The 7,979-nt window shown below is 36.6% G+C and overlaps 1 long non-coding RNA gene across 1 annotated transcript; it reads left to right on the top strand.

Annotated features, from left to right (window-relative positions):
- Positions 1-830: 830 nt before the first annotated feature.
- LOC115343288 lies at positions 831-5,427 on the top strand. Its single transcript, XR_003924064.1, has 3 exons — positions 831-945; positions 1,077-1,192; positions 4,304-5,427. It is a non-coding gene; the product is annotated as an uncharacterized LOC115343288 (long non-coding RNA).
- The last annotated feature ends 2,552 nt before the right edge of the window (positions 5,428-7,979 follow it).

Raw genomic sequence — 7,979 nt, 5'->3', positions numbered from 1 at the left:
AAAGAAAGCCTAAAATGTTCAGAAGGAATGGCTGCCAAGACTGTAAACAGCTATTACCAGAACCTGTGACTTAAAATTTAGATGCATTAAAAAACCTGAAGGTGAGGTTACTCTTTCCCCAATACTTCAACTAATCTGTAGTTTGTAGCTGCTTGCTTTCTTGAGCAAAGCCATAGTTTGCTTGATGTTAAAGACAATGCTTCTACAGAAAAGTAAATTGAGTATCGTCAGCAAAACTCTCAGCTGGGCAGCTGACCCCTTCCTTTCCCAAGAAACATAGAAAGAGGAGGAACCACACACTTGGTACTTGCAGCATGGAGCTGACACACAAGCCAAACTACAACTTATTCAACTGTTCCAAGCAAACATTCAACACAAAGTATCAGTGATGGAATTTATAAAAGTCCTTGAATCCTACATTAATAATAAAAAGACTGTGCCTACTGTCTAAGTCACTGGCAAAAGAGATACAGAGAACCTGTTCCCCTGAATCAACGTTATTAGAAAAGTACATAAGCTGTGCAACAACATGATCTATACAACCACCTTGATACTATCTTCACATTGATCTCAAGTCTGCCTCATGCAGGAGAAATTCCATATCAGAAATCTGTTTAAATGGTGATATAGTTATCCTCACTTCCCACCATGTTGGGGCTGTTTGCAGGAAATTACTAGTATGGTATGATAATACCACAGAACAATCACATTATCTCCAGTAAGCACTGCCAGGAAAGACAGTATCTGGCACTGGATTATTTTCTTGTCCTATTTATGTATGTTAATCCACATAGCAAGCTGGCTGATTCACTGCAACAAACTCCAATACAGAAGCTCTATAGCTGCATTAGCATAACGCTGTAGCTGAGTTAAGACCACCTGCCAGGAGCATCACGCGACACCAGACATCTTCTGGCCAAAGCTGAGCTCTGACAGCCAATTCAGGTAAGGACAGAGGAGTTCATGTCTGTACTTCCTAGTGTTGACATCCCTGTGCCTGGCATAACAAGACTTCTAATGCTTTTTTAATCTGTGGAATACTTCTATCCTCATTTCTCTGCATGGACTTTTCAAAGAAGGCTCAGAATATGCAAAATATTATTTGAATGGGTACCTGAAACCATGCTGTGTTGCTTCTCAGTAAGGAGACCTGAAGCATTCCAGAAGTAAGAATGTCAATGTTCATTTCAAAGTATGTCCATACTGAATCTCTTTTCTTATATTTTCTTCTTTTTCTCTCTACCTTTGTCCCACTTCTGATGTATGACCCACATTTAGATTGACTGGGCAGCATGTTTGTGACTTATTTTCCTTTCAATGATACCACCAAAATCATCTTTTCTCCCCAACAAATATGTACCAAAGCTTATATACAACTCATAATACTCAGTTACACATCTACTTAATTAGTACTGCACAGCAACAGTGAAAATGAGGTAAAATGAAATGTTAAAACCAATGGCTTTTACAAATATATATGAAGTGACACAAGCTCTTTGTTTGTTACTGGCAGGGGTGTTATTTGCAATAGCCTTATTTTGCCCTGGATATTAAGACTGTGGTTAGGACAGACATTGGATGACTGCTGCATAATAGTGTCAGACACATCAAGGACTATAAAGAATTTCTCATGGTCTTTTAAAAGAATTTTCTCATGATCTTTTGAAAGAACATCTGGGCTTGCTTATGCAGAGATGTTCAGGAAAGACTCAATTAGCTATGTGAAGCTAATGAGCATAAGTTAAAGCATATTCAAAATCCAAATAGGATCATCTGCAAGGGGATTTAAAATGCTGCAGCTCATGACCACTAATCCTCCACCAATCACTGACTCATCCATAGCTGCCCTAAATATTTCCACATGGAGCTAGCTGCATTAAGAATCCTGTATTCCCCCTCTGGATTCTACTGATTTCCATAAAACAAGAGCTAAAGTCTCATCAATTGCGCTATTCAAACCACAGAATTTCACTTTTTACACTGGAAAGACTTACTCTTCCCTCTTTTGTAAATGAAAGATGACTCACCAGAAGTCTGTATAGTACTATCAGAAAATGAGTAACAACACATTGTTAATTGTTGCACTAATATATTTATTTGTGACCCACATCAAAACCATTTCACATTTTCTCCAGCGAAGCTAAACTTCCAAAACAGGGAATAGAACAGTGTTTACTTACATAAAACAACTGTTTAACAAAAGAAAAATATGCATCCAAAACCACTCAAACATCAAGCTTGTTGGCCTGCGCTTTTATTGCTTTAAGGACATTTTTCTTTTCATGTTTTTCTCAGCACATCAATCCCCAAAAGCTGGGCTCTACAGGCTCCACTGAAATATAATATAAATTTAATTATTTATTTCTGCAAAAAGGTCTTGTGTTTTCAGGGGCAGAAAGAAAACCAAAAGGCAGTATCACAATGCCATACAGGAATGGAAAATTTTGTATCTGATTACCTAACAATAAATTTCGCCTTCACAGAGATTATCATGCCCCACAAAATGTAACAGAAATCCCAGTCGTAATAAATAAAATAACTCTTACAGGTGATAGACTTTTGGGTTCAGAAAAAAAAAGTGTGGTGGCTTCAAGAAATCACTGTCCACAAAAAACAAATATATAGAATTTTTTTTACTTCAGTTGTCAGTTTTCTTATATTTTTCTACTGTATTCTCAGATAGTCTATGTAATTTTCATTTCTGCATTTAATACATCTCTTGCTTGTACTATTTTCATGAAACCTCGTGTCAAAGCCTATGCTTCATATAACTATACTAAAGTTTGAGAAAAGGAGGATAAATAAGCCACTGAGGTCTACCTCTCTAAAATGAATGGGATCTTGGAAATATATGCTTGTTCTTCCTGACAAGAGAAATGCACATTCTGTTAGCAATAGGTGTTTGACTAACCAGATGTAGCAAAAGTTAAAGCAGCAATGGGCAGCTTTGTGCCTCCATATAGGATGATATAGGGAGTACCAGCAGACTGACTAGAGAATAAAATATTTAACGTGAAAAATGACAGACAATGAAAACCCCCACTTTTTTTCCAAGAGCTGCCACTTGGTTTTTCGCAGCATGAATGTAATGCCACAAAAGGTGGCTTTTTAAAAAAAAAAAAAAAAAAAAACACACAAAAAAACCCCAAAACCAGCATGACTAAACTTTTCAGTTTTGCACCAGACATACAACAAGACTAGATTTCCAAACCTAGACTATTACTCTTCCATAATGGAATGGAAATATGATTGCTACAACAGACACCTACAGTCTTATTAGACTAACCTCAGCAGTATGTGAGATTCAGGACACATTTTAAGAGAATATTTTAAAACACTGACATAACTGGAAAATGAGGTACAACGAAACACAGGTCTCACAAAGATATATTGCACCGGATTAAGTGCGTATCTTTCATAAGACAAATGGTATTCAAAACAAAGGAAATGAAATAGATCTACTCTTTCTAGATTCTACTAAAGCACTTAGTATTGCATCACATAGCGTACTGCTAGTTGTCCTGGATTTCATACACAAAAGTAGTTAGGAGGAGGGAAGTTTGGCTAAATGGGAGGTAACTTGCAGTACTGTTGAAGGAGGAAACAGGACTCCCTAAATGGTTAGTTATGAGGCACACTTTTATAATGTTAACACTAAGTAAACTATGGAACTCGATGAGTTAAAGCTGGGAACATTGTCAGCAAATATGCAGCAAAGTGACCTATCAAATTTGATATCTCAACAATAGGTGCGATAGAAGTGGGACTAAGCTAAGTATAAGAAAATGTAAACCCATGCACTTCAGGAATGCACAAGAACAATCTCATTAGTTAAAACCAGAGGAGGATTAAAACCTGGATGCAATAGGCAATCACAGTAGGAATACGAACCATCAACACCAGTTGATGCAGTGTTGGAAATTTCCCTGTAATATTGAACAAGCAGAGTGTGGATTGTTCTTGTTTAAGAAAAATGAATTCAGATAAGGATAGACTGAAAGAGTTTTAGAATTACAGGAAAACAGTCCACTATCTTACAAGGTGAAGCAAAATTTTGCTTGTTCAACCTCATGAAATATAGACTAGAAACGCTGTAATTGCCATCTAGAAGTTTATCGAAAGGATTAAATGGCAGAAAAAAAGAGGAGCTGTTTAGATATAAAGTACAGGTTATAGCTATAACAAGACAAAATAGGTGCAAATTGCCATAAAAAAATTAGCCTATGAATTCATGAAGATTTATAATCATCGGGGTGGAGGGATTTGATCCATTTAGGAACAATTCATTTGATTTTATTCACAGTGGTTGAACAAAAACTTCAAGACTGCACTCACTGACTCTGGAGTGCTCTCCTGCGCTACATGTAAAGAGCAGCACATAGGAGTGCACAATTTCAAAACAAAAATGTGAGTTTTCAAATTGGGAAGAGGTCCTGTGTACAGGAATGAAGAAGATGCAGATAAGTTTTCTGGTTTGTTTGATCAGGAAAGCTCCTTCCATTCTTATTCCAGTGTTGGCAGATGCTTAAGTCTGTGACTCTCATGTTCCAGATCACTTTTCTACATGCTAAATCATAAATCTCCAGAAGTTTTGTACTTACCAGACTACGTATCTTCTAAAACAAATTATTAATGAAAAAAGCTCTCTTTGCAGAACACCCATTTTTGACAAAAGGACAATATTTTACTAAAATTAAAGCACATTGAAGATACTTTGGCTAGCTTTTACTAGTCAAACTTCTAAATGAAAAGGGTAAACATATCAGAACTTACGATGATGGTCAGGATCAAAGCATGAAATGACATCTTACAAACAGTTTACCAACTTTCACACAATGAATCTGCTCTACGTTTGCATTTGTGAGATGGCAAAATTGAGGTTATTGTATTGATCACTGTAATCATAAGAAGCTGAGCTTGTTATTTTACTGAATCTTCATTTTTACTGGTTTTAAGCTGAAAAAATTTGCACATATTTGACTAATTAAATAACAAGAAGACATTACGGCTGGTAATATTTAGTTAATTAATAACAACATATTTGGTTAATTAAGTCGGAAGGGCAAGGCATATAGGAAAGCAAACATTTCATTTTGTATTTGGGAGGCTGAAGAAACTTTGAGTCATTATGCTGAATATTATTTGCCAGATTCCTTGTTATTATCTATCACCCTTGTTATGATGAAGTCAATAAACTGCTCTCAACTTACACTAACCAAAGATCTAATCATCATATTATAAGGAAAAAGATTAATATGTATAATTATAGAACATCAAGCTGCTTTTTCAGAGTAAACCATTCACATTTGTTCTCTCTGTTCCTGACTAAAATATCTTCCCACTTTGTGTCTTACAGTGTTAATTGCCTATCCTCTTTATTTTTAGCCTTTTATTATTTTCATCTATGTTTACATGGAAAATCTGAAGATTTTCTGGCTTGGATGATGCGTAAAAACCAAACACAATTTTCATTATGAGGCAGAATCCCGCAAAGCCAAATATGGAAATCAAAACAGCTAAACATATCTATTAACAAAACAGCGATTCTTCAAGCCATTAGTGTTGACTTAATTCTTCTCCCATCAGAAATCACTGGAGGACAATGACTTCCCCGAAACCAAACTAAGCCCACAGCAAGTGCTTCTATTACAAGACTTTACACTAAACTATAACACAGAGGTGTCTATTCTTGCTGTGTTTATCCTGTGGCATTGGCGCATTGTTTTCTGTTTGTTTACCTGTTCTTTTCCTTATTAAGACTAGGGTTTTTTTAAACAGCAGCTATTTCTCTACACCTCAAAATACATTTTCATTACTTAGAACTCAATGGTTGACATTACATTAGCCCTGATACTGTTTCTTAGACATTTCAGAGAAACAGATGCTGTCCTAAGTAAAAAAAAAAAAAAAAAAAAAAAAAAAAAAAAGCTGCTGTTGTGGTTCCACAGCTGTCAGCTTTTTCCAATAACACTGGTGTCAACTGCACAGTTATTAGGCCAGCTTTTCCTAGGAACTGCAGGTATCAGTTCACTGTCTGTTCTACAAAGATGCATAGTACATTTTTCTTTTCTAACAAATACTGTGATACTATACTGCTTTACAGATACGTGGTCTTTAACAGGTAACAATTTAATTTTCTCCAATCATCTCTCTATGAGCCCAGTAACTACACAATTATTTAATTTTTACTATTTATTTGAGCTGGTCAGTCATCATTTTTGCAGTTAGAAAGCATGACAATAGTCATTAATAGTGTGCTACTACTTCTTAACCTCTTCCTCTTGGGAGGTATGCCAGTGCTACCAATGAATAGAAGCTATTCTGAAGTCAGATAACACCGAAGTGAAGGAAGAAATCAATGACTACTTCTGCATTGGATTGTATCACCAAGTACTTGGACTCTTTTTTTTTAAAGAAGCTATTTACATTAATAATCAGTCACAGTCTTAAGAAAAGGGTAACAATGAGGTAGGCATCTCCCAGAGTGGTACTTGCCCCATGGCACTACTCAGTCATAGCAATGACTCATTTTATGGCTTCTTCCAGTCACAAGAGGTGTGAAAACTATGACCACATTCACTTAATTTAAAAGTATTCTGTCTCCGCAGTCTAATCTTTTGATTAACTTAAAAAAATTTGACTACCCTAAACAAATGAAATTTGGTAAGGATCAGTACTGCTGGAAAGTGAAATTCCTGAAGCAATTAAAGAAGCACACTAACATTTAGTACTCATGAAAGCAGCACCTCTGCCTTGTTTGTAATGAGACCGAGCAGTGTGTTTTGGTACTGAACCCATGGACAGCACAGCCAGAGGACTTCTGTGTAAATATCAAAGAAGTGATAGCCGAGAAGCAATAATGCTAGCCCAACCTAGCAAATATTTCCAGTATACTGTTCTTAAGGTTAATTGACTTGGTTCATGCCTTAAGAACTCTCCTGATTTGGGGATTTCATGTAAATTTTGTGCAAGAGCTTTGAAATTGCATTTGGGCATGAAAACACTAATAACTCAATGGAAGTTGAGCATTTACCATGATGGTTCAAGGGGCAAAAATCAAAGCCAGAAATGTATACCTTGATTTATGCTAGTCATGCTGACAGTCTCACAGAGCATACGTGAAGGAATTTTAGACAGACCAGCACCCATGCTTTCCTTCAGTCAACACAAATAATTTTGGTTCCTTAGAGTCTAAGTACCATAGAGTCTAAGTTTTGGTGCATGCAGGATAACTCTACTAAGGTGTAAAACATATGAGAGAAAACAACTATAGATATTTTAGGACAGCTGGAGTCTAGTCCATGGTTTACTTTAAAATTAGGGTTACATGACATGAAACAAACCACATGTTTAATGTGGTGGAATGCAGTAAATTCAAACTGATTGCACCATTCCTTATTTATTAGCTCTCTCTGAACTAATAATATGCAGTTAGTTAATTCTATAAACAGCCAGTCATTATCTAAGACACTTCACTAAGTACTTCATGTGAGAATAGCATTCATGGAAACAACTGCATTAATACTATCCTGCAGCTGTTGGTGGATGTCCTGGTTTCAGCTGGGATAGCATTAATTGTCTTCCTAGTAGCTGGTACAGTTCTATGTTTTGAGTTCAGTAAGAGAAGAATGTTGATAACACACTGATGTTTTCAGTTGTTGCTAAGTAGTGTTTAGACTAAAGTCAAGGATTTTTCAGCTTCTCATGCCCAGCCAGCAAGAAAGCTGGAGGGGCACAAGAAGTTGGGACGGGACACAGCCAGGGCACCTGACCCAAACTGGCCAAAGGGGTATTCCATACCATGGGACATCACATTGAGTATATAAACCAGGGGGAGTGGGGGTGGGGGGGATCACTGCTTGGGGACTAGCTGGGTGTCAATCGGCGGGTGGCAAGCAACTGCATTGTGCATCATTTGTCTATTCCAATCCTTTTATCATTACTGCTGTCACTTTATTACTGTTATCATTATTAGTTTA

Source organism: Aquila chrysaetos, chromosome 6 (genome assembly GCF_900496995.4).
Source record: "Aquila chrysaetos chrysaetos chromosome 6, bAquChr1.4, whole genome shotgun sequence".
NCBI classification, from domain to species: domain Eukaryota; kingdom Metazoa; phylum Chordata; class Aves; order Accipitriformes; family Accipitridae; genus Aquila; species Aquila chrysaetos.
Note: the sequence above shows the minus strand (reverse complement) of the source record. Positions and strands in the feature narration are given on the sequence as shown.